The sequence below is a fragment of the Acinonyx jubatus genome, chromosome D3 (genome assembly GCF_027475565.1).
Source record: "Acinonyx jubatus isolate Ajub_Pintada_27869175 chromosome D3, VMU_Ajub_asm_v1.0, whole genome shotgun sequence".
Classification (NCBI taxonomy): Eukaryota; Metazoa; Chordata; class Mammalia; order Carnivora; family Felidae; genus Acinonyx; species Acinonyx jubatus.
The window spans coordinates 52376838-52377149 of record NC_069392.1 but is presented as its reverse complement, the minus strand read 5'-3'; positions in this window follow the sequence as shown (position 1 = coordinate 52377149).

Sequence of the window (312 nt, the reverse complement as noted above, 5' to 3'; positions counted from 1 at the left end):
CTTTCACAGATAACTAACTATAAAAGAACAGTTTGAAATATGGAATGGGAAAATGAAGTACATGTTCTTCTTATTCAGTTAACTATTAGGTATATCTCACCGGAATTAATGCTCGATGAAAAAAAAAAAACCACTATTATTTAACCCTTGCCTCTCTGAGAGACATGTTGTTTGTTTCTACTTTTTGCCTCACCATGTTGCCAGGATTGGCCATTTTTAGAGCACTCATCTTCCATCCATTGGCTTTTGTCTCCTATCACCCTGGTCAGGGCTTGATTTTGGTGTAGGAAGATTATAAAGGGCAAGTGGGCG